Source organism: Salminus brasiliensis, chromosome 7 (genome assembly GCF_030463535.1).
Source record: "Salminus brasiliensis chromosome 7, fSalBra1.hap2, whole genome shotgun sequence".
Lineage (NCBI taxonomy): Eukaryota > Metazoa > Chordata > Actinopteri > Characiformes > Bryconidae > Salminus > Salminus brasiliensis.
The window spans coordinates 17873861-17900529 of record NC_132884.1 but is presented as its reverse complement, the minus strand read 5'-3'; positions in this window follow the sequence as shown (position 1 = coordinate 17900529).

Here is a 26669-nt window from a genome sequence, read left to right as displayed (position 1 = left end):
GTGCAGTAGGCCAAATGAGTACAATCTGAAGACTGGAGTTAGTATTGAGGTAGACATATCCAGGCCTAAAGTTGTCAATCTGAGCTTTCTGTTGACTGTTCTGAGTCAATTATTGCAGTATCTGAGTTTCTCTCAGTTCTTTTTTCATGTAGCTTGGAGTCACCTTTCTTAGACACCTCAGGTTAAATGTAATCACTCAGTCAAGGCAAGTTGATAATGCTTTGTTTTATGGCTCCACGCGTTGTAATAATTAACTGGGTAAGTGTCTGGTAAAGGGTCAGAACTACTCATTATTTTGAGTAACATGATAAATTCCAAGTAAATCTAGTACAGCCTTAAATCTAAAGGTGCTTCAAAGGATTCTTTGAGTGGTACCATAGAGGAAACACTTTTGGTTCCATAAAGAAGCCTGTTTCCTTCTGACCTTCACCAATGTTTTCATAATTAGGATTTGTTCAATTAATTCATTCTTACAAAAGCACAGCAGTTCTATGGTTTAAAAACACATCATGAATCTGACGTAGATAAGGACAAGTTTAAGAAAATTCTCAGGAAGGTATTAGGAACTATAGAAAGTATTCAGGCCCATTGTTCTTTATTAAACCAGAGGTGGTTCTTATTTGGTCTTCTATTGCTTAAAGAACCCTTTAAAGCAATTTTAATTTTAGGAGTGTAAGACTATGATGGAAATGGCAAAACCCATTATATAGGTATATGGTAAATGGGTTATAGGTAAATGGGTATGTAAGTACCCACCTCAACTGCCTAGTTTGCCCCTCCTGGCAAATCATTACTTACTGTGTCTTATACATATTATAGAAAAGCCTGTTATACATTTCTAAGGAACTCAAGAGTGCAGGGTATCCATACATTCCTGACGCATACCCTTGTGAATATCACAAATCAATCAATTCAAAGATAGCAACAATAGGCTGCTTGAACAATTGAAGACTTTAGATAATGCACAGATTGCAGACAGGCAAGAGTGTGCTTTCTAACATCAGGGGAATCTGAAATGACTCCTGATGTAGTGCACTAGATACGTTATGTAATTATAATTACCACACACACAAAAGGATATGCCAAATGTAGAGCCCTTTATGTTTTGTCAATAGAATACAAGTCATCTTACAGACATTTAATTCGTTATTAGTGTATAGAGGTCACTGTGCCCTTGATAGGGGCCTATTTAGCTGGGGGGCAAATTTGAAAATTCTTGATTAAAAGTTTGAAATTGTGAGTTAGTGTGTAGAGGATTATCACCAAGCGATTCATGTAAACAACTATAATAGAACTACTGTATGAACATGACCGACAGCAGATGATTGTAAGGAATTATGGGATGTATTTAAAAAAAAAAATAACATTACTTTATTACAGGATTTAGGTGTGGTTAAGATATAAAAGAGGGTCATGGCAAGGCTAGAACCAGCACTGCTTGGCTAATTGAATATATTTAGGACAATCGTCTAAATTGCATTTTGGCTCATGTAGCACATGCCAGAGAGACATCAAATGCAATTAAGTAAGAATGTCTCACTATTGGCTTCAATGAAGTTGATTTTCTCCCTTTGTGTGTTGCACTTTGACGGGGGGGCTAAGCGATTTAGCTCAGCGTCCTGTTCAAACTGCTGAAATAAATGGCTCATTTATGTAATGCTTATTAACTGGAGCTGTTAAACTGAAGCATATTTCTGTGGAGGAACTCAGAGCCAAACGGATGGGAGAAGCTGTCGAGCCTCTTAGCGCTTAGCGTTCCTCACACTCCAACATGGCCTGGCCCTCTCTGCCAGCCGGCCTCGCTCACACACAACACTCACACGCTAATATTAGCCAAGGGACGAGGCAGGGAGGGGGTGGGAGGGTTACTGGGAGGCTTCATCGCAGAACGCCACAGATCCGTCCACCTCGTTAATGATCAGCCTAATTGAATTGTGCTAATTAGCCGCGCACATGCTTGGTGGTTTCACTTGCTGGTTTTACATATGTGGCGAGAAGGAAAGGGAGGGTGGGGGGTGACCTGGTGCTTTCAAATCCAGAGAAATCTTGAGGTGCAAAAACATCATCAGCCCCCCCTCCCCTTCCCTCTCCTTGGTGCCGCGGCCTGGAGGCGCTCTTTGTGGTGGGGCGGCCGATATAGGTTAAGGAAGGCTCTCATGCTCTGCGATAGGGAGCAGGCAGTGGAATTTAAATTCTGATGACATTTACTGTCAGGCAGTATTAGTGTGCTGGCGTCCTCCTTAGCCTGGGCACGAGGCTTACTCAGCAGAACCAAGCCTGAGGGCTGGAGAAAGACTCTCTCTCTCTCTCTCTCACACACACACACTCACTCTCTTTTTCTCATTCTCTCAGTCTGTCTTTCTATCTATCCGTCTATCAGTCTGTCCGTCTGTCTATTCGACACTCTTTCACTGTTAATCAAAGCATCACTTTAACTGTTTCTCACTCTCTCTTAGGCTGCATACCAATGGCATACTACACCTTTACATTTCACACTGCATTTTGGGACAGTAGTGTCCATCGAAACCATTAAGACACTTTTCTCTATACTGCATTCTCAAAAACTAGCATTACTAGTTAGGACATGATTGTGATGCACCCTTATTTTCTTTTCTTTCTTAGCTGGACCCTCCCTCAGTCTTCTCAGTATGCAATACATTACATTTACATTTAAAGCATTTCGCAGCCTCCTCAGAATGGAATAGGTTAGAAGGTTCTTCATGGCCTGGCACTTGATTGAGCAGACATGTTTAAACTCTGTTCTATGGTCAGTGTGTCCAGTTTTATGCCACAACCACCCCCCCCCCTCCCAAAAAACTCCAAGACACTGCTTGTGAAAAACAGTAGCACTGTAATGAATGAGCAATGATAGCAACATTAAGACGTTCAACAAAATTCAGTCTTGGGTTTGCCTTCAGCTCAGACCGACTGTGTGTGTGCGTGTGTAATTGCGTAAATGGCTGAGCCCAGGATAAGGGTGTTTGCACATTTAACTCTTGAGTTAAAATGCATTAGACAAGGCCCAAACTCAGTTTGGCTCCTAGCAATGACACGACCTTCAGTGAGTAATGCAACTGCACTAAGCAGACAGAGCCGCCGGCCTGCACCTTTGAGTTAATCAGGACCATTTTAAAATGTAAAAGAGAAGAATTACTTAATTGCACACGCTACACACATCTACGTGGAGGGCAATGTATGCGCTATTGTGGGATACGTGTGGGCTGGGCATCAAATAATTACATTTTGACATGATGTACTTTGGCATAGTTGTACGAGCACATTGAAACGTGGTCAGTAACAGTGAATTTGTCTGCCAGTATGTATTGATTTTTGCACATTTCTGCAAGCCAGAAATACATAAGCAACTATTTATAGTATTTAAAGTGTACTAGTATTACTGTTAATTAAACAAATGAATGTGTATATAATGAGAAAATAATGTGAACTCTGTACTTGCCAATAGAACAGTGTCCTAAACGGGGATTTAAGCTGCATGTAACAGAGCCTTCAACAGACAGCGCCGGAGCAGTGACAGGTCCTTGGGAAATTAACAAAGACTGCATAGAGCACATGTCATATATCATACACTCACTGTGTACCCCCGCTACTACCTGCAAGCTATGAATCTGCACTTCTCCTACCATGAAAGGGGAGGGGGGGTGGAACTGAAAATGAGGGGTGAGGGGCGAGCTAAAAGCCTAACAGCACTTACATTTAGCCTGTTTTTCACTACCTTATAAAAGTATACACACAAGCATAATCTGCATTATGGAATTTAAATACATTACCATATTCCCCTAGCGGATGGCCAAGAGCATTCACACACACATACATAAACATACACGTGCACACAGTGCTGGAGGAGAATGGTTCAGGAAATCATCCTCTCACGGAACCATCTGCTAAACACTCTGCTGCTGCCAATTTTATGAATTGTGAAATAAATAAATATGCAGAAGAAAACAATAATAGAGAAACAAATAAACAAACAACTCAATTAACACGTGTGGGAACAGTACATGTGAAAGAAAAAACACTGACAGGGTTTTCAGGCGTTTCGCAAGGATAACTGTGTTTTTGCTAAGTGTGATCCTTTTATTTTTTACATGTAAATACCTTGAGATAGGACAAATATTTAAATTAAATACATTACTAAATGCAATACTGGATAATAATAGGATTATCATTATCATTTCATTATTGGTCCATTGTGGACAATTAATAAAATGCAGTAAAATAATAATATTTTTGATTTTAGTTTGATTATAGTCTACAACTATCTATCTATCTGCCTATCTATCTGTCTATCTATCTATCTATCTATCTATATATATATATATTAAATATTGTTGATTATAGTAGATCTATCTATCTACAACTCTCTAACTATCAACAAGGCTATCTATCTATCTATCTATCTATCTATCTACAGCTCTCTAACCAGCAACAATGCAAGCTATGTATCTAGCTATCTATCTAGCTATCTGTCTGTTTCTGGAACAATCTTCCAATGAAATAAGAATGTCACAAGCATTACCATTTCCCATACTTCCCTCTGGGCTAATCCCAGTATCAGTGTGTCCCTGATGTTTGGTCTGAAGACCCAGACAGAAGCTTAAACTCTAAATTATATATTGTCGCTGTCAGGCAAAAACATTGCATTCATTTTAAGAGCCCTAATATACATATATATCTCAGACTTGTCTGTATGAAGTCATCGTACTGACATCATTCACTCTACTTTGTTAATCTTCTTTCTTTTCCTTATTTTCTTTATCTTTAGATAATTTATCTTTAGACACATTCCCTGTACATCCTGTTTGGGGGTTTGCAGCATGTTGAGTGGACAGTTGATTTGCTGCTATTACTGGGGTCACATCTGTTATAAATTCCTTTCTTTGTAGTCATTGGTGAGATCCACTTCTTGTGCCATATTCACACATTCACTTGTGTCCTTTGAACCTGCCTACAGTAGGAGCTTATTTCAAAACTGTACACTATTGAAGAAGTAATACAATAAATAAGTTCCTAAACGATTCTTATTAGTTTGAATGTTTGGATCTAGGGACTGGAACCCATACAGAATCTTCACATCATGTGGCCGTTCTGTACACTGTAAAAAAAGGTTCTTCCCACACTCATATCTCATTGACAAAAAGCCTTTTCTGAAATGATCCACTGAAAAAGGTCTAAAGAGAAAAGTTGTTATTCTATGGAATCACTCCAAAGAACCCTTCTTGGCCCTATTGGTTTTTTTAAAGGGCAGTATTGCTGGGCATGCCATCATTCCAGCACATCAAGCACTTCCACATTTCTAGGCAACACTACATCACTCGGTTCGTAGCTGTTTTCTCAGGATAATTCTTTTGTCTTTTAGTGTTTTGTGCACTTCTACCTCCCAGACAGTCCAGAAGTGAGCAGTGCTGAGCAAGCGAGCAAAAGAAAATATCTTATTTCATCCGAAACCTTGTTTCTTTTGACAGACGGAGCAAGAGACACAGCTCATGAACAGTCAGTCATGTGAGCTCAATCTGAAAGCTACATATAATCTGAGGTCCGTGGTTAAGTTGGACCTGCTCTACTTTCTGTTGAAGGGAAGAGCTTTCCCATTCTATCTCGGTGCTTGATTAAAAGAGTTTCAGCAAATTACTTGGAACAAGTAATATCATGTAAGTGAGCTGTGTCTAGAAGTAGCGAGGTTTCCTAAGAAACTGGACGTTTTCCGACATTTTAACATGTGAAATTGGAGCGTTCGCATGCGAACTTGCAATTTTCACATGTTGGAATTGCCATTTCCACATGTGATCCTTACATTTTCACATGCATTTCTTTGGATGGTTACCCTTGATTGCTTCGTTGATTGTCTCAGTGCAGACTGTTGAACTGGGCAGTTGCATCGGAAGCGCGTGCAGAATAGTCCAGTCTGGCTCGTTCTTCGCCTTACTCGTTTCCCTGCTGACCAGTGTGAAACTGTGCATCTGCAGAGATAGACAGAGGAGAAGACGGATGGATGGATGGATAGGTATTCTCGGCTTTGACACGTAGAGGGTAAGAAACAGCTGTCGTGGCTGAATACCAATGCACATTTAAAACTCAAATGTGGCGACGCAAGATTCCCCCGACACATCGGTTCATTTCATTTAGCATTGGAGACTCTTTCTCACAAGGCCTCAGTGATATTGCTTAATTCTACAACTACAACAAATATATGCGTGGTCTTGTTTTTGTTCCTGTTCTTTTTTTCACTTAAAAACTTTTCCACTCCTGTCAATATGACCACTGTTTACTTTTCCTTATGAGAACTCGCTGAAGTCCTGATGCAGACGTATCCTTCACATGGGCTTCTATGTTTTATTTACTAAATGATTTACGATAAATTTTCACAGCGTTCACAGCTGCGCAAGAAAAACATCTCAATCAATCCATCAATGCAAACATTTCATCCTGCGCAGTAATGGATCTGCATATTGCATGGATTCTTCAGTCATCTGTTTGTGGGAAAATCTATTCCTCGGTCCGGCGGCCGTATTGAAAGCAATGAACAAAGTGCTGCGAGGCCCCGCATAAGCACATTCCAGCAGATAACGCTCTCGCTCTCTCTCGTTTACACCAACTAACTGATCCAGATTGCTCTCAGATAGGTTTCATTTGGGGTTTGTAAGGAGCGCAAACAGATTAGTGCAAAGTAAGCTTGTGATCTGTTTTGAAAAGGCAGCGAGAGCTAAAAAAGATCTTAAGGCCCTAAAGAGAGCAGTGAGAAAGACACAATCCCAAAACAATGAAATGCAAATGGAGTTTAGATTGAGCTGTGTCGGAGGAGCACAAAGGCACAAACACGAAATTAAAAGATGTGACGTTTTGCAATTTTAAGGAAAACCTTTTCCTAGGCCCTGATTTAGTGGTTAATTTATGTTAAATTAGAAACAACCTTGTGCGTGGATGTAAATCTTAAAGTCTTTATCACAGAGCTGGAAAATTTCACATTGTTAAACACATGAAATTAAAAGAGATTTAAATGGTTGTTTTTGCGAATATTTAAAGATCATTTGTCCTCTCCATTTCTGTTACTCCCTTTTTTCCCTTTTCTTTCTTTGTCCCAGTGGTCATAGTGATTTGAAGGAGAAGCTATTTTTTGTCTTAATTAAAAGTTGGTGAGGACATCACGATGAGCATATGACAGAAAGCTATTATTTCTTGAATTTTAATCTGGTGCTGGTCATTCTAGGGGAGCAGACCCATGCTGACTTCCTCTTTAACTGTCGCCGCTGCCGGCCAGTGTGATGATTTCTCCTCTCCGAGGGTGGTTCTCAAGCTGAAGTGGAGAAAATTGGCAGAACTTAAATTGGTGGCATTTTGTGGTCTTTAAAAGAAGGGGGTCTCATTAAAACTATCCAAGGAAAGGCCTTCAAGTTTCACTGTCATTAGCTGGCATAACTGCGGATAAGAGGAAGCACAATTATGGATGCGGGTAAATCTTGTTGTCAATTTGTGGCTGATGAGGCAGTGCAGTGTCTCACCCCTGGCTATGGCCCCTTAGCCGGACCTACCCTCTGCCGGCCTCCTCACTCTAATGAAGCTCTGGACTGAGCGGGACTCCACTCCTCTGAGCTGTGCTGACACCTTTGGTTTACCAGTGTGCTTCATATAGTATCCCGGTAATACATCTGTGTGTGCCCTTTACCTGTCACACAGGTTATCAGTGTAGCGTTATACATATGTGTGCACTGCAGTCTGTGAAAGTTACATTTTTACAGCGTTGTACTGCAGAAAAAATGCAAATAGATTCTTTACTGAAACGGAATCAGATGTTTTTATCAGACAAACAGTAAATACCTCAAAATCTGAGAGAAATAAGTAAAGAATTCAGATCATTTAAAAAATATTTTGTAATATGCACTGTCAATGCAAATACCTTGTATTTCTCCAAAATGGCAGATTTATATAAGAAGGAGAAAATCCTCCTAAGGTTCAATAGAAGTTAAAAAAAGATTTGTAAAAAGATTTGATTAAATGTTTTTGTCATGTTGAAGCATTTTTATTGGTCTATTCATTATAAAAAATATATAAAACACAATAAAGATAGAGGCTCTTAAATATATATATATATATATATATATATATATATATATATATATATATATATATATATATATACAACTGTCAGCTAATGGTGCACTAACATACAGCAAAGAAAAGGAAATTCTGTTTGGACAAACAAGTAATTTGTATGCTGGTTGTTCTGTCAGTGGAAACTTTCAAACAGGTACCTGTGCACATTTCAAAGTTGTTGTGTTTATCTGACCAAGACTGCTTTTAAATAAGAAATTGAATCAGATATGGAAAAGTGTGATAAGTTTAGAATCTATTAAGAGGTGTTGGGCTGGTGTTGAGAGGTAAGGTGGAGCTTGTCCTCTCCTTTAATTGGGCTGTATTATGTGCTTTGTGTCTGGTGTCGGGGCTAGCTGTAATTTTCACACATGGAAAGGTCATCCAGCACTGCATGAATAACGACCTGTCCGACTGAGACTATTAATACACGCTGGACGATCAGCTAACCTTCAGCAGCCCAGAGAACTCACATTAACATCACTCTCATATGGAGGAAATAGAAATGTGTCACTTGTACAAAGTGCCGGACTCTGTAGAAGCTTATTTAGGGCTGGACTCAGCGGAAAGTGAATGTGGGACATTGTCTGGATTCTCTCTGTCCCCCTCTCCAACCTCAGCCACCCCCAACCAACCCCAGCCCAGAGTTACCGGGTGATTAGCGCGAGTCACTTTTATCCTTGTGGGTCTGTCCGCAGCCTCCTCGATCAATAGAATGGTATCAATGGCTCCAGAGGGAGGAGGCCACACTTCAAGGGGACGTAATACCCATGCAAACAGTCGCTGGAGAGAATGCTGAGCGTTGCTTCACAAACACATTCAAGAGGACGAGAGGCTCTCAATGAAGAGACAATTGACTTGGTTAACATGGCCCAAGCTCTGTGCCTTAACCAATGAACTCTTTTTCTTTGGACTGATCTCTCTCGTTCTCGCAAACACACATGTAGTCCGGCGCTATTATATACCAGTTCTGTCTAATAAAGAGGTTTATCCTCAGCCTCACTCTAGTTTGCAGAGTTATAATTGGGTGGTGTTCGGTGTGCTTTACTGCCAAAGACTTTTCAGTCTGGAAACGTATAGTGTTTTTTTAAAATGAGAGCTCAAATTCAATGCGAAGAAAGTAGAGAACTCAGATATTTCTTGACTTGTTTTTAAAAGAGGAATTAAACACAAGTAGTCATGACCAATCACAATTTCATTTCACACTGTGTGTTCTCTAAGCAGGATTAAACATTTGAGAATTGGCTAAAGTACTGTAGCTGATTCACCATTCAATTTAGACTTCTGAAAAAAAAGGGAGCAGGCAGGCCGGGAGGGAGGGAGGGAGGGAGCGGTGTAGATCCGAATGAAATCACAGAGGTGTGTAAAAAAAAAAAAGCAAAGGAAGCCATGGCCAGGGGTTTTAGGAAATTAGCAATGCTCAACTGGAACGGAAGTGCCACGACGGGACCTCCACACCAAAGGTCCTCTAATCATATGTAACGTCTACCTCTGGAACGTTGTGGAGGGAGTTTACAATAAGCTTAACCTCTACTTTTATATTGCTCTCAGCAGGCTCTTCCCTGCATGTTGGGCACTTTGAACACTATTTTGTTATTCTGATTTCGCTCAGGCTCTTAATCCAGCTTGCCTCTTTTCCCAATAAAACACTGAGGGTGAGCTTCCAGGCCTCACCCTCAATTCCACATGACACAAAAAAGAAACTGCCGGGCCTGAGGTTCAGGTTTTCACTTAAAAAATATTAAAAGTCCTTTTAATTGAAGGTTATTGAAGTGAGATGCAATCTTGATTGAATATCTGTAGCGAACATTTGCTTGTAGAAATTGTGGTTTGTTCACTTTTTGAAAGGAATCCCTCTCTTAATGCCCCGTTGTTGTGTTTGAGAGGTTTAATTTCCTGGACACCACAGAGTGACCAGAACAGGACATTTCCAGGACAGGACCTGCTGAGGACATGGGAAAAGACCTGGGGGGGCTGACCTTGAATTAGTTGGACTCTGTACATAATACTCCCTCAATGGCCTCCTCCAAGCCGTAGAAAAGGCCTGAAAAGGAGAAACAGAGTTTGATTGCTCAATATTCATCAACATTTTCCCTGGACGGGCGCAATATGGCGGGCTTAATTAACTTCTCTCAAAGGTGAAGCAGTGCGCACCATCTGCTGTGAGACAATCACGTTTCTATGCCTCTCTCAATAATCCTGTTACTCCTTTTAAGGACAGGGTTGGGGGCTGAGTAAGAGAGAGAGAGAGAGAGAGAGAGAGAGAGAGAGAGAGAGAGAGAGAGAGAGAGAGGGAAATGGAGACAGAGAGAATCAGAAAACAAAACAGGAAAACCTCCCGAATCATATCTTGATCTGAGACGTTTAGCCTCAATGCTTCCATAGAAACTCCACCTTCTCCTCCAGTCTGTTTCTGCGAAAATCCTCAAAGCCCTCTGCTCCGAATCTCTGAAAAGTTGAGATTGCAGTGTGGTAATTATTGTAAGCCCCACTCCTGCTTACAGACTTTTTTTTTTTTTTTTTTTAATACAGCCTGCTCCATTTTAAACCTGACTCGGGAAGCGTATTTAGAGTATGGAAGCATGGTTATGCACCTCTAGGCTTTGGAAACAAAAGCATCCGATGCCTCGAATGTTGCACCTTCTGTGCCTCTCTGTTGGCATCTCCCTCCAGTTAAGAAGGCGAACCACAATTTCATATCATTTTTGACACTATCACCCATAAGTAATTCCTTTATAAATCTCAAGGACCACACATTGCAATCAAGGGCCGGGTGAACTTGCCCTGAAGCCGGGTCATTATTTTGATCTTTGTGGCTCTAAATCTGATTAAGTCATTGTGGAGGTAAACTTCAGACCCAATCTTGTTAGCAGCTGGCCCAGATGGATTACGAAGGCCAGTGAGCTGGAAAATGAACTGAGCAGTTCAGCTTTGGACTTGCTCCCTTTCAACACCCTCCCAGCCACTTCTTCAGCTCCTTCTGCTTTTCTTTCTGCTGGCCCTTCAAACGAGATATTATCCCCGGATCCTGCGCTTGCATGCCCATAGTGCTTTTCTTCTCCTCCGTTGACGATGCCTCCGCTAAGTACGGACCATGACAAAAGAGCCCAGCCCCTTCACAAAAGTCTCGATTCCAAGACGTTGTTCCAAGGGTTTGTTGGTGCAATTTGACCGAAACTTGCACCGGTTAACCCTTCAGGTCGTGGCTCCTACCTCGCCACGATTTCACCTTCTCGTTTTGTAAATGACCCGAGTTTTACTTCTTTTTTTCTTTCAGATTCTCTCTCCTTCTGTCTCTCTCTCTCTCTCTCTCTCTCTCTCCCTCTCTCTCTTTAATCCCTAAATTATGCAAATGCTTAAGATGTGTGGTCCGGCTGAAGACACTCACAGTTTTGCTTGTGGTCTCCTTGTGTCATTGAGTGCTTTTACAGTGAATGCACACCACAGTCTAAAACACAAAAAGTGCCCTTTAGGCCTAAAAAGAGTTCAAAGCATTCAAAAGACAAAAAGCACTAAGCTGGGATTTTTTTTGTATTGTACACTGAAAAGAAGAATGAGATATAAGTTCCCCTATTGCTGCTCGATATGGCTGTGGCTTCCATATCAAAGCATTATGTTAGTATATAAAGGGCCCTGAAATTTTCTCTCGCGCACCATATGCAAAAAAAAAAAGAAACGGCAAACAATTTGGACTGGCTGCCATTTTGCTACATGAACCGCTGAATGCTCTTTTTGACACTCCATTGAGGGAACAAGGAATTCCAAAGAGGGTTATATTCGATCAGGTTTTCTGCCTCAATAGGTTATAATCAGCGCTAAAGTATTGAGCACAACACAGTGTGGAGAGCCTCTAAGAGTCTTAATCAGGAGGTTTTCTCCCTATTATCGCCTGCTAGATGAGGCTAACCGCACACAGAAGTGGCCCCTCTATTGATTATCTGGATGGGAATTTAAATATTAATACTCTGCTCGGGCCTGCTAGGCACTCACTCTCGGGTTGAGTTTCATGGCACAGCACTCATTCACCAGATTAAAAGCAGTCCTAGATTTTTCTTTCTTTCATTCTTTCTCTCTCTCTTTTTTTAAAGAGCAATACTACTCTCTTTTCAGAGAGGGAGAAAGGGGAAAAAAACTTCAAGGGAGGAGTGGAGAGGAGAAAGGAGGCTGAGCTTGGCGAGTGTGCAGCGATTTCAAAGCCCAGGACGCTCCTCCAGGCCTGATCCGCTAACGAGGTGGCCATTTAACCGCTGCAGCCTCGTTCACCCAGAGCCACAGTAATAGTCAGACTGGGAATCAGATATAATGTCTGTGTTTAAAGTATTAACTGTAGAAGTCTAGAGTTGTTTTTAATCTTTTGGAATACACCAGAGTTGTACTGCACAATAATACACATAATAATTATATAGTAATTACAGGACACTTTTACATTATAACAATTACTATAAATACATTAATTGCTTAAAAATCCATCCAAGAATCCATGTTTAAGTTTACACTTGCTTTTTTCTGTTTTCCCACACAAAACTGCAAAAATGTAAAGTTTTTTTCTTTATAGAAAACAAGAGTGTTACCACATTAATAACTTTTCATTCTAATCGAATTACAATTAAAATATCTCCTTTTCTACTTACTACCACATTCAATGTCTAAAAACTGCTAAATATTTGAGATAAAAGCTACTAATGATAACTAATAATTGTTTCAATAAGCTACAATTTTTATTTTAACCTTTAAAATATTAAATAACCTTTAAATCATCTTCTCTATTGCAAATATGATTCATTATTGAACCAATGTGATTCTTCTACTTAATTTCCAAAATAATCATTAGAAGCAGCTTTATGCTTTAAGTTTGAAGTTTAGATTCCTAATGCGGAAAAACCTGGGAAACACCATTAAATGAATTATACTGATTATTTTAGAATTTTAATATTATAATGTAAAAAATACTATCATCAAATACTGCTACACTTTTGTTACTAGGGTGGTCATAGTAAAATGCTGAATGTATGGTCAAATCTGTGTAATAAGTGCGAGCCAGTGCTGCTTTGATTCTTTAGGTTTCAGAGACATTAACCCATAGAGTTTTAGCTAACCGACCCTGTAAATATAAGGGCAGCTTTGCCCCCAGGGCCTGCTGGCATGCAATGGGAACAGAAGCATGTTTATATCAACCTTAGTGTGGGGCTGCTATATGGTCAGCCCCCCGAACACACACACAAAGATTCATAAACAGAGAGAACTTGTGGCCCCACTTGACATAAAAGGAGCATAAAGCCACAGAGAAAATATTCCCCCCACAGCAATGCAGTTGCTTATGAAGTCAAAGGTGGTTTAGGCTCAGAGAAGAGTACACAGGGAGTGTGTGAGCGGTTCAAAGGCAGTCCAATTCGATGTGTGATGATTTTATTATCACTTTCACTTTGAAACAGTTACTGAAAGTCGCACTCGGACACAGTTACTGATTAATGTGTGGACTCAGCTAAACAGATAGATAGATAGACAGGTAGGTAGGTAGATAGATAGATAGATAGATAGATAGATAGATAGATAGATAGATAGACAGGTAGGTAGATAGATAAACCATATCTACCACTGTCTAAACAGGTACGCACTTGTATATGATGTGAGATAGTCAGTCAACTTATGATCATAGCATGGACTAATACAGTTATCATACTAACAAACTTCCCTTTTTGATAGCTAAGTGCAAAGTTATGCTGAAGACATGTTTAAATGTAAATTCTTAAAAGCCATTCATACCCTTTTGGACTTTTGGCACTTGAAACCACAGTTCAGTATTAGCTTTGCAAGTCAAGCTCTGAAAGTTCTGAACATCCAGTTCTAATCCTCACACAGACGAGTAATGAAGAGATCAGCTCGGAGCGCAAGATAAACATTTTAGCCCAATGGTAAGTCCTAGTTTCACAGCGAGGTGGTCTATAATACACCTGCCTTAGTATGTATCTCCCTGTTTGTATGGGGCAGAAGTGATAGAGGTGATTGGCTCTTGAGTCAGCCAGCTCATCTGAGCCACAGGAGAGGTGCTTTAAGCCGAGTGAGATTTTACATTCATACATGCTGACTATATCTGATCTTTCTCTGAATTAATGTGCGCCTACCTAGGGCTCACTAGAGCATGAGGCTCGGAGCTGTTGATGGAAGAAGGGACTAAATCCCTGCTATCTGCTTAGCAGCAGACGTCTTATGGAAGTTTTGTTTTGTAGAGCCGTGTCACTTTTTCGACAGGCATTCTAATGCAACGCGAACACTGGGTTACACAAGAATATTTTAGGGATTTTCTTCAAAGCTGAAAACAAAAACAATCCTTCAAACTTGTTGAAGTACCGGCCTAGGGTTTTTCTCATGAATGTCTCGACACCTTTGCTCTCAACGTTTAGAGGAGTTTGAAAACTCTTACATGAGTTCAAATAAAACACTATATGGACAAATGTATTGGGACATCTACACATTACACCTACTGGAGCTTTTATGATGTTCCATTCTAAACCCACAGGCATTAATATGGAGTTGGTTCCCTCTTTACAGCTCTAACCGCAGGTTTGGAACTCTGAGTCAGCAGAGCATTGTCCACTTTTATCCACTATTGTTGAGTTCTTGTGGCTTCTAAGCACTTCCACATTTTAATAATACTACTCACAGTTGATGGCGGAATATCTAGGAGGGAAGAAATTTCATCAACTGACCAACTTTTCACCAACATTGCAAATGTTGCATCCTATTACATACAGTACCACTCTGGAATTCAGTGAGCTCTTTAGAACCACCCATTCTTTCAGTAATGGTTATAAAGGCAGACTGCATGGCTAGGTGCTGGATTATTTACCCCTGTGGCAATAGGACTGAATAAAACCCCTGAATTCAATGATAAAGAGATTAAAAGGTATGTTCTAATACTTTTGTCCCCCTCTCACTATAACTACATATAGTTTCTTACAGTACATATTTATTACTTTGTTGTTAATTTGTTAAGACCGTAAACCCATTTTCTCAGTTTGACTCTTTCAATAAAGAAAAGCCCTTCACTTGTATAAAGGTGGCTTCCTTATGGAACCAAAAGTGGTTCTTCTATGGCGTCAGTCAAAGAATCATTTGTGGCACCATCATTTGTAGTGTATGGATGAATCAATGTGCAGCAAACTAACAAAAGCACTCACGCAGTGGAAAACCCTCCTCACAGCTCCCCCTAAGGCCTCTAATGTAACAAAAGAACTAGGGGCTAGCGGATTTGGAGCCGTTGTCTGTATACATGATATACACAACTTAATCAATAATTGGTTGGAATATGCCGCCACTTTTCTTCTCACTTGTTTTTGTAAACACCGTTATATTTGGATTTAGTTGACATGGAGACATATGAAAGCAAAGAAACAATATGTAAGCATGTTGCAAGGGTATACAAAAAAATGACATGCACAAGAGCAAATATGATGTTGTAGCAATGATACATATAATGTGAATACAAGCTGTCAGAGTGAAGAACAGCATCATGATAATTACCGTAAGAATAATGCAGTCCAGGTCAATAATAAGTATATTATGAAGAAACAATTATTTAAGTTTACTCCAAGATTGATAATATTAGATCATACATAGTTTTGGCTGCACTGTTCCTCTCACTAGATATCAAAGATGAAAACTGGACACTGTGGTCTTTATGGAAATCACATGATTTTCATTTTTTAAGGTTAAACCGAACCATGTTCCAATGAGGACAACATTGTCAAGTAGGCCTATTGTAACCTCTTGACAGTGCCAATATTGCACAATATAGCAATAATTAACAATACATTCTAATAAAACATTAGCTATGCATGACAACGTAAAGCTAAAACTGCATAAGAGAAGAGTAGAGAAGGTAACTACACCTGCTAAGAGATAACTAGAGTTGAGAGTGTTTGAGGCCATTATACTGGACATATCCGTCCACTAGGCTGCGAGCTGCTGGCCGCTCCTGGCTGGCACCGGGAGAATGTGGAGACTGAGGGCATTAATGCAGGAACACAGAGGTTATTAGCATCACTGCATGGCATAGCATAAAGCAATCAGGGCTCCGCGTGTCTCTTGTTCGTTTCCCTCTCGGCCTGTCCTCCCCTGCGGAGCGCCGTGACACGGAGACGGCCAGTTAATGATCCTGGACAAAGATGTCAGACGGCAGCAGGCACGGCCGCGTCCGATAACACGCCACTAACCCACACATCTTCATCAGTTACACACCGCAAGACAGCGCCAGCTTTAAGAACTTGTCTTGTGTTTGTTTTGCTGCTTTGTGGGCGGGTGTGTGTGTCCTCGTGCGGCTTGCCGAGAGATAAAGATTGCAAATATTGCTCCATCGGAGGCAATTTGTGTGCTTGTGTTGTGTGTGTAGGCCGAGTCAGAACGAATCAGCGTAGGTTGCACTCAGAATATGCACTTGGAGACCAGTACAGATTTAAAGTGCAGACACTGCAGAGTGCAGACCAGTATATTCCAATAAATTTCAGCGAGGCTAAATCAGCGAACACTAAATGTGATTTTTTTCTTCGGTTGTTTGTTTGTTTCAGTAACACTCTGATAACTGGAGACAGAGCCTAGTAGAAGCCCTGACAGTTAGACGTCCCAAGACGGACATAGACACAAAGGAGAGCAATATGTCAGTGCAATAGCGGATGTTTCTCCTTCACACAAATGCCATCCAAGTCATTTTTCTCTGTGATGTGTGAATGATACTTGCCACCATCCATCAAGGGGAGGGATAAAGAAGGCTGGGTGGCAGGGAGGTGTACGGTGGACACTCCGGGGAGCTCATTACTGAACCTATTAATCTGTTATTTGACCCTGGTGAGAGTACTGGCCAATTTTAAAGGGTACCTAAGGTTGCTTTTGCCTGCGATCAAGAACAAAAGCGTGCCTTTTCCTCGCTCCTGGAAAGGCCGATTCCAATTCACAGCTAGAACTGTTCTTGCCAAGCAGATGGCAAGAGCTTCGATTTCTGATTCTGCATGCATTTTCACTTGCATCACCCGTGATGGCTTTAACGAGTTACAGTGTTTCGTTTTGCCTATTTGACTAGTGCTTTTTCATCCCGACTTAGCGTGCGCATTTCAGTTCCAGATACAGTACTTACATCAGAATCTGTATTATAGTTTAATGCTGACAGCACAAAGACGAGAATGAATAACTCAGGTGCTGCTCTATGCTGTGTATGTGTAATATGTGTTCAAGTAGAATTAAGAGTGAGGCTCAGAGAACTTTCACTTCGCTCTTTAAGAGGCTTCTGTCCACTGTTCCTTGGTCAGATGTAGAGATCAGCATTATGCCAAGATGCAGTGTCCTGCCTGGAAGGGCTCAGATTGTGTCACCTGCAATGCCAGCTACACGACATACTTCTCCTTTTTCTGATGCATTACTCACCCTTGGTGTGTGTTTTTTTCCCTTTCTGATAGGAAGGAGACTGATTTTCACAAAATATTTTGTAAGCACCGACTATTATGACTCTATCAATCTGACATCATTACATGAATTAAATGTGACTCAGTACATAAATTGTGCAGTAATACATGCAAAGTCATGCACACCAATAACAATATATCAAAAAATGTCCCCTTTTTGGTAGTCCTTAATTGGTAGTATTTATTAACCCACTGCAAGATTTTCACCGAATCTTTTTGGGGAAACGCCTACATTTTCAGTTAGAGCTGACTATTATGACATCACTGTGACATCACTACACAAGAACAAACAATGTTCAACATTAAATGTTACTCAAATTGCGCAGTAATCCATGCAAGTTCATGTACACCTGTGCCAATATCCATAGTATAGCAAGTCTTCAGTTCTTTTTTTTATTTTGTTTTGCAAATTTTCCTTTCCTCCAGTTTGGTAGGGCCAATTAGCCAGGCAGCCAAAATGCTTGGAGGAAGGCTGTGCATTCCCACCTCCACCACACTAGCTAACAGACACCTGTGCTGGCCAACATTTCTTCTAAAGTGATGAGTGAGGGCACAACCAACTGGCTACTAATGGCAAAGTGGCATGGCTTGGATTTTAAACAGGCAACCTCCAGGCCATAGTCACAGAGCAATAGACCGCTAAACCACTTGGAGCCCCATGAAACAGTTCTGATAGTCCTAATATTTATTAGATTATCAGACAACGAAGACACAAAAAATGATTAACAAGATTACTCACATCTGCAAAGAAAAGCAGATCAGATCTGCAATCGAGCACAGCTGCATTTAAACGTTACACACACATCAGACACAGACACAGGCCAGACTGATGTTGTTTGTAATGGAAGTTTGGGTTTGCTGTTGCTATTTTTACCCGTTGGTTGTTGTGAGGACATGCTTATCAGATTAGATTGGAAATGATGAGCTATTTTCTAAATCATAAGGTTTCTTACCTGTGACTATCCTGCATGGCTCTTTTAATGGATTTTTGGTCATTGCTAGTAGCTTGTTATAGGCAAACAAGGCGAACTGATACTTACAATAATGCTTTGTGAATGACTGTATTGTGAGTATGAGAATACTTCTCAGACAATCACTTTGAAAGGTTGGAACTAACTGACTAACTAACTGAGGTATAGTAGATGCTAAGAATGTTTTGTGCAGCACAACTGTACATAGACATACTGGGTGAATTTGTGGTGGGGATTTCACTTTGTTGTTTGTTATGCAAAAAAAAACTGTCCAGGATGTCTTCAAGAGGCAAAGGTTCCTTTTGCTTCTCACAAAAAGGACAAATGTTGCCATTGCATAGGTTACTTTTTTTGGAAAAAGCAAAACAGGAGCCGAAACTTTCTATTATACTTTGTTTTACACACAACTCGGCTGTTTGTAGCTTGGGTTGAGCTTTTTGAGATGCAGTACCACATGTGAGCACGTAACCAAGGGAATAAACTAAACCTTTTGATATTTGTCAGAAAGCCCTGGTTGCTTGGACACAACTGAAATGTCATCTTCGCTGATGCCATGCAATGTGATAAATATAAAAATAAAATAATGTTACTATTTTACTTTTTTGTTTTCAAGCAAGCTCATCATCAGTCATACATCATACATATTTGAATGAATGTATTAATGTCTGAGTAAACTGTACAAGTAAACCGTAGCCTCTTATAGTTTTACGCATGTGAGCCAACCTGATAGTTATTATTCTTATTAAATACGTATGTGCTACTTTTCCCCAGTTTGTGTTTATTCTAGTAGGCATGTGAGATCTGTGAAATTTACATTTCCCACTCTGCTATTGACTTTAATGATGTGCTTAACTGGCATTACCAATTAACCACATCATTAGCAAATGCATTGTTTGTTCACTTCCAAATAAGTTGTTTCATTACGCCCACCTCTACGCATGTTTTCTTTTTTTTTGCACCTTTTTTGCTAGCAGACGTGGAGGTGGGAGCTGAGCTGGAAAGACATTGTGTTCAAGATATAAAAGTAACCTAAACCTAAATGCATTCACCCTGTTGATAACTACTGTAACTATAATCCTTCTTATATTTACAACTTAGCCTGCACTCTCACTGTAAATGAGGAGGCTGTTACATAGGTCAGGGGCAAAAGACTGAATTCATACTTTGACTTTGAAAAAGATGTCCTACAAATTAGACATATTATCACTACTATTATAATTATGCTTCATCAAGCAAAACACAATGATTAACCTTTGAGGTTGACCTAATAATTATACAACAAGCATTCAAAAATAAAATGAATACAAATAAACAGGCAATAAATTCGTTCCGATTAGTGTGAAGTTGAAACAAGTGCCGTAAAAATGGAGAGAATTGCTAAACCGAAATTATTTGAACCTTCAACAAAACTAATTACATGTACCGTCAGTTTGTCTTTCACTGATACGACTTGTCTCTTCAAGCATTCGAAGTAAGCCTTGTTGTAATCTTTGCTTACACTCTTCTCCTGCCAACACAATGCAGTGTAAGAGACATCCTGGTGTCAGGCATTGAATTAATTGACTAACAGTAGGTGTCCTGATCTAATGCTATACACCAGTGCTGGGGGATCTTTAGAGGAGCTGAGCTGAAGAAGCGAACTCTTTCTGAAGGATCCATTGGCAGGCTAATCAGCCTTTTCTGTGGAGCCTAAGCAGCAGCTGCTGTTGGTGACAGCCCCGGTGTTTATATGGGGAAGCTTTTCATGGCCGAGAGCAGCTTTAGTGGGCTTACTGTAAGATCAGTGTTTGGCACGTAGAGCACCATGCATGCTAGGTGCATGGTCTGCTGGAGGTGTCATGACTGTGGGACCTCATTAGCTGTCTCATTGGGGAGGCAATGGAGCTCCCCTTTCCCTAATCCCATCTACTCCTCCCCTGAGTTTGTCAGATCACACATGCGTGGAGAAGGCCCTGGCCCCATGGTGACTCCTTTCCCAGAGAGACAGCCATGCATGCAACCGCTAGGCCACGGCTATTTGGAGGATGAGTCAGACAGCTGAGGAAGAACGGCCTGGCGTGTCGCAAACACCTATGCTAACAGGTCTCTGGAATTAGCATCACGTCAAGCCACGATGAGTGAATGTTGACTGAATGCATAGAATGACTCTTGCTTTTGTGGACTCATTTGCCATCGAAGAACCAAGAGTCAGTCAAATTTTCAGGTCCTCTGGGGCAGTAAGGATAATTTGTTCTGTCAGTGAGGATAAACTGTTTCATTTGCTTTAAGGTGTGGCCCTTTTCTGTGCTGTAGGTAGATACTGTATTATCAGCATGTAATGCTTCTTTCAGTGCCTCTGAAATCTGGAAGATGGTGACAATATGTGGGCTTAGGATTTCAAACTGACTTTTGGAGCAACTCTGAGCTTTGATTTCCATCCTCCTCCTTAGATGAATTGGCCTGGGATGTCACACACACACATCTATGCTGACGAGTCTTTGGACTTCACGCAGCGTTGGGTGACTGTGGACTGAGTGTAGAGAATGACTCTTGGTTTTACATACTCATTAGCCACCGAAGAACCAAGAGTCAGTCAAATGATCATGTCCTATGGTGGGACACTGGCGATAATTCGTTCTGTCAATGAGGATAAACTGCTCCATTTGCTCTAAAGTGTGGTAATTTTTTGCAGAATAGGGAAAATGCTGTAAAGTCTTTTGAGCGCCTTTACACTTGGTAGCAGGTAAGCGGATGATGACATTATGTGGACTCAGGGTTTCAAACTGACTTTCGGAGAAACTTTGAGCTTTGATATCCCTCCCCCTTTAGATGGCGAGAATGAAAGGGGGACAGTGATACATATTTCAAGGCCCAAGGATCCACAAAGGGACTGGAATAAAGAGGTATAAACCTTTGAACTAAACAAAGGTCCATCACCCACACTTCATATCAGAAGCGCCTCGTAGCCCTTGTATATGGACGACACTGTTGTGGAGAGAGGGAGAGAGAGATGGGACGAGAGATGGGGAGGAAGAAAGGAGGAAAAAGAAGAGGACCAGCATGTCTTTGCTGACGGCTTGCCTGAGTGACACCCCCATGTCCTGCAGCCCTTGTCTTCTCCTGAACCTGTGCCCCAGGCACTCCACGCCATGTCGGGCCACAAGGCCAGCTGAAAGCCCCTCTCAGACCTCCATCTGTAGAGCTCTTTGTAGGTGACTGGGGGACCATGATGACTGCTAGTTGCATTAAAGTTGATTAAAGTGGTAGTCGGACACTGGTGTTTGTGGCCTCTCTTTCCTCCATGCTAGATGAAAGAGACAGATATGTGAGTCTCCACTTCTGGATCTCAGACGTGCCCTCCTGCTCTTTCCCCCTGCTCTTAGAGGGGTCAACAAAAGACAAAAGCCCTTGGATTGAAAGCAATAGAAAGCATCTTTCCTCAAATGATCTCTAATTGTTCCTTTCTTCCTCTTGCATCTCCCCTATGATTTCCACTGGGGCTGTATGAATTGGCTGCAATTCTGCCTCTAAAAGCTTCTCTTGAAAGAGGAATCAGGTAGCGAGTGAAAGGCTATTACTTACATTATATTTCTATAAAAAAAAACACACAACTGACAATTTTCCATTATTAATTCTATCAAAGGCAATGTGCTGTTGATATCTGTTTTTTTCTACAATAGAGAAAAATAACATGATCTTGCATGAGGTACATTTATATGATGTATAGTATGTATCTTTTGGGGGGTTGTAGCTTGGGATGCAAGGCCCAAAATGGAAAAGGGAAGAAAACAGATCTTTGATTGTTGTTATGGAAGCAGTGTTCATTCAGTAGGACATTTCCAATAATAGCTGCCTGAGGTATTCCTATTGAGAGTTTACTGCTCATATAGACAACCATCTGGACATCCGCTCTGGATGTTCTTGAACGAACCATTGTCGTCTTAAGCAGAATAAAAAATGCGGTCAATTCCCTAACCCACCCTTTCAGTCCTGTACGAAGACATTTTGCTAATGATGTTAAAAGCACTCTGAATGAGCCTTTTTTTGCTCATTTCTGCCAGCCAAAATGATCATGTCTCTGCCGCGGCTTGGCAAGTTGTCACCAAAGACGCTCCAGCCTTTGATTAGAACCTTAGCATGAGGACAATACTCAACTCCTGGAAACGTAGTTAAAGTAGGTAATATGACAGACCGATTTTCAGGCTCTGCGGCAGAAACAGATGGGAAAAAAAACAAACAAACAAATAAACAGGGTCTCTGGCATTAAAGAGCTGTTCCAGCGATGATAACATTATAAAAGGAGTCACTATGATCAATGGGAGTATGGAATTTGATAACTCATCGCACACGCCTGAGACAAATGACGTTTCTTTTTTTTTCTTCTTCTCCCTTTCTTTTTTTCTCGTCTTTGACAAAGCAGGTCTGCAAGATGCCAGATATGCTCCAAATTACCCTTCAAGCAGGGCTTGGGGAATATATGGGATCCGAGTGCACGTAAATAAAGGGGCAGCATAAATTACCGCTGGATGTCAATCGCGCTTGTATGCCCTGTTTTTCTTTGTGTTAGCGTGTCGCCTCTTCGTCTCACCGGCGGATGACATGAAATGAAAGTATTCTCTCTCCAGCACCGCCAGCGCCACTCTGAGCACTTTCTGACACTTGAAAACGATTAGGATCGTGGAACCACAGCTGGGCCGGCGTTGATTGGCTGGCGCGTGGGCTGCCACTAAACTTTCTCCGCTGGAGGAGCTGTCTGTGCCGGGACAGGTGGTATTTATGCAGATGAATGAACACATTACTGTGTGCTCTTCCTTTTGGTTTAAACATTAGTGTTTCAAATGTGACAAATCAGATGTTCGTCTCCCACATCCTGCCGCCATTGTTGTTGCCGGGAGGATGCACGTTGGGGAGGATTGCGTGAGCTTGTGTGTTTAGAGAGTGTATGCGAGGGGGTGCATAAGTATGAGCAGGGTCTGCCCGCATTGGTTTTTGTCTTGGACGGTATGTACTCTTGCCTATAGACGTGGGGGGAAATATACATAAGTTAAATGTGCATAATCGAATGGCCGTTCATTTTATTGCATTACATTATCGCAGCATTTCCCTCCCTCTCTCTCTCTCGCTCTCTCACTCCCTCTCTCACACACATACACACACCCCTACAGGCTTGTTCAGTCGAAACCAGTGTGAGCATGGCCAAATGAGGGCGAGCTCAGCTGTAGTCTTTGTTCTCAGCATGAGCGAGAGATGTTGTCTGCTACCCGAGGCCACTGGGCCTTAAGTGGATATTGCTGACAACAAGCAATTACCCCATTATTATCACAGCACTGTGGCTGTAATTGGCCTGCCTTCACTAGCAGACAGTGCTGTGCACTGATTCATCACGGTGTGGGATTGATTCCTGCTCCTATATCACATTTAAATAGGCCGCAATCAAGCTGAGGGCAACCACATGTAACAGGGTTGACGTGTACTGCTGTTTTAATGAACGTTATATTCAGTATCTGAATTTTATTGGACTATATACGGGCACAGAAAGCCCCACAGTACTCAAACCTAACAGCTCATCTTACACTAATATGTGGATAAAAGGACTTCCATGCTCAGAGATGGGTAAAGGTGATTTCCTCTTAATAATCGGATCCCTGGCTCAGAGGGCATCTTCTAACCTGTTATTCAGAGAGTGCACCAATAATTATCCGACTCCGAGCTGAAGAGGGCCTATAAAAGACTCTAGAACTGGACAGATTAATGAGGATATTTATTCGTGTTTGACCAGAGTTTGGAGGGCTTTCACTTGATGAATCATGATGAATCCCAGATGGTTTATAATACATTCTAATCTGCAAAATCAAGAATATGAAAAGAATAGACATAGCAAGAGAAAAGGTGTTTTTTGCAAGACTAAATTAAGCATTCATATATTAATTCATGAAATAAAATGTGACGTAAAATTATATTTTGTAAGATTCTTAGCATCTCTAAAAGTGCAACTCAGAAACAATGCCTTTCAGTGATGTTATTCAGTGGTTTCTCAGCAGAAATGTAAAGTAGTGCATATCACCTCTAATTATTGCTAATTATTTTAGATCCATTATCCATCAGCTATTCATCCTAAAAAAAAGCTCAGTAGTACAGTAGAACCTAATGCTATTGTACATTATTAAATATACCACAGTGCTAATGAAAACTGAGGAATAATGAGTCTTATTTATAGCAGCTGTTTTTTTTTTTTCAATTAGCCACTGTAGTTATTTTCCAGTTAAGATATTGTTGAGGTCTAATACGCTAGTATTACTTGTAGCAGTGTGGGGTCTGAGGTCAAGATAATGCTGTTACTTTGTGTAGGAATGGAAAATACGCTTGCTGGGTTCAGCAGTAATGTGTTTGAGCGCTGAACAACCAAATAAGTAAATTGAATCTATTCTTTAATTCATTTATTCATTATTCTTTAATTCATGTTCAAAAAAGTGCTTTAAATGGGTCTTGGTTCAATAAAGAACCATGTCTGTGTATGTGGGATGTGTATGTGGGAAGACTCATTCTGAAGGTCTGAAATCGCTCAAAGAACCATTTGAAGTTTTCAAAGAACTTTAAATGATTTGATTTAAAAGAGCTACACCACATGGACAAAACATTGGGACACCAGCTCATTCATTGTTTCTTCCAAAATCAAGGGTGCTTTTGTTGGAGTCTCTACTGTGCAGGAAAGACTTTCTGCAAGATTTCTGCTAGGATTGCTGTGAGGATTTGATTGCATTCAGCGACAGGAGTGTTAGTGAGTGATTACCACCTCACCTCATCCCCAACTCCCAAGCCCATCCCAAAAGTACTTGATGGAGTACCATCATTTCGCAGTCCCACTGCTCCACGCCTCAATGCTAGGAGGCTCCAGACCCCTCTAGTCTACACCTGGCATTAGACATGGTGCCAATGGGTTCATGTTTATCTGCTTCAGAGAGTCCTATTCAATTAGCTTCTCTACAGGCACTAGACCTCAAGTTGTGTGTGCATTTGCACATGTGTGCTCAATGCATTAATTAGAAGCGGTGTCCACAAACATTTGGACAAATAAAGTAATGGGCAGCCATCTTTTCTTTTTTACTGTACTTCATCCATTCTTCCATGACTGTATTTCAGTTTTTGAACAATATAACCTTTGCATTATAACAGAATACATTGACAGTGCAGTCAGACCTTCCTTCAAACTCAATGGGCTGGTTTCCAGCTTTCAGAATGTCCTGTATTCCAAGACTAGACACTAACTGTCTGGGAAATTGTACCTATATGAATTTTGTGCCCGGCTCAAAAATGTGCTAATAGTAAATGCATATGTGGATAAACATTAGCCTAAATGTGTACGTGTACACTGTTTCTGAGGTAGTTACAAGCTCAATTGGCCTTCTTTTGGGCAGTGCACTTGCAATGCGGTTGGTTAATGGGTTATCAGTCAGGATTACAAATGTTTTCTGGGAGCTAGGGCTACTAAGCCCATTAATAAGAATGAATGTATGAACGGTGAGTAATTTGTTAAACATAGAAATGATGCATTAAAAAGGTTGGGGCTAAATCATGCTTTTCACAATAAATGGTTCCCCAAAAAATAAGTAGCCCTTGAGCTGTATTATTGATAAGGGATGGTAATCATGTTGAAAATGCCATTTTGGCAATTGGATCACACAATGGGTACTAATCAGGAACTGCACCAACTGCAGAACCACAGCCGCCCTGGGACTTGCTGTGAATCTGTGAGAGAGTATGGGAAACATGCTGGCTCTTTTGTACCTTTTAGTGAGGCTTGTTGTTGCTTAGGGGTCCCTGTTGTTTTGGTGAGAAAATCTGGTCTGCCAGTTGCACTAATTCTAATTTGGGTGTCAGCCACAACTTCTTACTGTCATGAAAAACCTTTTATTAACTCAAGTGCAGCCTGTTTACTCTGCAGTCTGAAAGGGGTATTCACCGAAATGTAGATTTGACATATGACTAGTATTTTTACTACATAGCGAATAGAATTATATATATTAGAGCAATTCTAATCCCTGTGAGCCCTACTTTTGCTCAAGATTTTTAGTAGTTTTTCTGCTACTGTGCTTTAGTCTATATGCATTTCTGAGCTAAAATTAGACACACAGAGTTATACTGGACAGATCAAGGCCACCTA